This window comes from Trichosurus vulpecula, chromosome 2 (assembly GCF_011100635.1).
Source record: "Trichosurus vulpecula isolate mTriVul1 chromosome 2, mTriVul1.pri, whole genome shotgun sequence".
NCBI lineage: Eukaryota > Metazoa > Chordata > Mammalia > Diprotodontia > Phalangeridae > Trichosurus > Trichosurus vulpecula.
The window spans coordinates 80,411,887-80,414,890 of record NC_050574.1 but is presented as its reverse complement, the minus strand read 5'-3'; the positions used below and the strand labels follow the sequence as shown (position 1 = coordinate 80,414,890).

At 37.9% G+C, this 3,004-nt stretch overlaps 1 pseudogene; it reads right to left on the bottom strand.

Moving 5' to 3' along the window:
- Positions 1-1,426: 1,426 nt before the first annotated feature.
- Positions 1,427-2,351, bottom strand: LOC118836485 (annotated as a pseudogene).
- Positions 2,352-3,004: the final 653 nt, after the last annotated feature.

Below are 3,004 nucleotides of genomic sequence, written 5' to 3'. Positions count from 1 at the left end.
GGTCTCAAGGCAACCACAGTGAGATTGTTGCCATGAGTGCACTGGACTCTTTGGTTCTGTCTGTGTAGGATAAACCCCCTATTCTCTAGTCTACACTATGATTCATAAATAGGCAACATAAGGAAAGGAGATTGGGGAGAAAAGAGAAAGTGAAATATTAACTGAAACAGAAAATGTAGCAGGAAATGAATGAAATCCTATACTTCACTCAACTTTTTAATTCCCTTTGGAGCTTTCACATAGACTAGGATCATGCAATTTGGTGCTGTTAGGGCTTCCCTTCCATTAAAAGAGTGGAAGTGTTTGCTTTTCACATTACCTCTGAATACAACTTAAAATAATTCAGTTGCTCCTTAATTCACTATCTTTGGTTTGGCTTAGGATTCTTATCTCACTGACATCTGAGATGGTGAGTAGGCATCTTCAGTGGAGGTTGTATGGATGCAGGTGAAGAGTGAGGGAAGATTGAAAAGTGAAGGAAGAGAGGATGAAGAGAGACAACATCTGTCCTGCTCTTTCTGCTGTGGCTATGATATTCCCTTTATTCCCCTTCTTCTTCCAAGTGGCAGAATAATTAGAAAGGAATGTGGCCAATATTCAACGAATAGGCACGATCAACAGAATTTGGAGTCACAGGACCTGAACTGGAACCCATACTCTGACCATTGTGACCTGAATTATGGGCATTTTCAGCGTTTTTATTTTTAAGTATATTATATATGAATTTATCATGCATGTTTTACCACTACCCCTTTCCACTGATTCATAAAAACACTCATCACAGGTGTTCATAGTTCATAAAATAAAGAAGTTTTAGCTGTAGGCATACCTAGAAGTCTATCATTGCATTCTAAGTTCATTATTTCTGTGGAAGGAGTTGAGTAGTATATTTCTTCTTCAGTCCTCTTGATTCATGATTTATCATTGCATTGATCAAATTTCTAGAATCTTTCAAAGTTGTTGTATCTATAACCTCATTGTATAAATTGTTTTAGTTCTCATTGTGCTATGAACTCATTCATAGAAGAGTTTGCAGTTTCCTGGAAAAAATTATATCATCATTTATTTCAAAATGGCAATCCATTCTAGTAATATAACGCACTTTGTAGGCATTCACCAAAAGAAGGAAACTCCTTTAGCTTCCAGTTTAAGACTACTATGGAATGAGTTTCTAGATATGTTTCTGTACAGATATGATTTTTTCCAACTCTTTGGGATATAGGCCTAGTGTTGGTATAGGGGGCTCAAACGGTATACAAAAACAAATCATTTGGGGAGCACAGTTCCAAATTTCTATCTGAAATAGCCAGACCAATCCCTAGCTTTATTGTACCTATTTTCCTGCAACCCATGCAACAATTATCATTTTGCTCTTTCAGTTATATTAGCCATGGTGAATAGTTTGAGGTGAAACCACTGAGCTCTCTCAAAACTGTATCATCATCTTTTCCCAGAGGGCCAAGGAGTATTTTTGGACTTGTGAGTCACTGACTATTAGAACAAAGGAGCTGCAAGCTGGAAAACAGGCAGCCAGGAAGGCAGAGATATGAACAAGCCAGGAAAAAGTTTTCCCATAGCGAATACATAACAACAGGATAGAATTCAGAGAGTAAAAGGAGACAAACAGAATGATAAGCAGCAGGATTGTTTGGGTGGCTCTGGCCTCAGGGAAACCGCTGGGTTTGAGACTGTTGCCATGAAGGCACTGTACTCTCTGATGGTGTCTATACAAGACAAAAACTATATACCCACTGGTGCCAACCATGATTCCTACATACAAAACATCAGGAATAGAGAATAGGAGCATATATAGCAAAATATAATGTGAAACTGGAAATGTAGCAGTGCAGTAAATGAAATCATTTATACCAGTGATGTTATTGCTTCCCTTTGGGCCTTTCATATATAAAAGAATCATGTACTTTTTCAGGAGATTGAAGGTCCAGCACAAGAGAAACAATAGGACAATGCACTTTGGGGTTCTACCTTTACGTTTTTCGTACCAGGAGCTTCTAGGACTTAAATTGAAGGCTTGGAAGCTACTCAGGAGGCAGGTGATTCAGAGGGAAAGATCCCAGACTACTCTGTGAAAGTAAAAGACAAGTTTACATCCCACATCATTCAAGAAACTGGTGAGCCCCAAAGCAGCCATGATCTGAGGAATCCCTTTGGAAAGAAGCACCAAGTCATTGGCAAAGGCCAAGTGACATAGAAGCAAGTCAATGGGCCTCAGCCTGGGACCAGTGAAGAAGGTGATGGTATATAGGCCCAGGAGGAAGGAGTTCCTCAGGGCCCCAAATCCAGTCTGAAAAAGAAAAAAAGAGCCCCAGTGCTATGTCCTTAGAAATCATTCTCTTTTTGTTACTGGCATTGTACATAGCAATCAAAACTACTTAATCCACCATCATTCAGAAATACACAGAGTGGAAGATATTCCCTGAGATGAGGGAGACACTTTCCATTTCCAGTCACTGTTCATTCCCGTCCAGAAAACCCATGGAGAATGTCTCTTTTAGTATGGGCAGATGGGTATTCAGCAACATAGTATTGATGGGGAAATTTCTAATGCGATTTGACCTTCATTTGTAGAGGGTCCTTCTTTAAAACACTTATTGGCTGAGTTCTTCTTTGGTGAAAGAGCTAAATTGGGAGAATCCCTATAATACAGTACTTAACAAACTTGAATGTACTGATGACAGAAAGACCTCTTGGTTGACAACTTGATGTACAGAACTCTTAAACTCTGAAATATACCATAACATATATGTGTGTATATATACATATATATACATATATATACGTATATATGTATATGCCTTTGAATAGGATGTCTGTCACTGCAACCAATAACTGAAGATATTAAATTTTGTCATCTCCATCTACAAAGGACATAGAAAAAAGATTTAATGTATGATTTGTCATCTTGTTTCTGATGTTATTGTAAATATATTCTATCTGTTGGGGTGAACATATATATTTATATAACAATTAGAGTTATTTATAT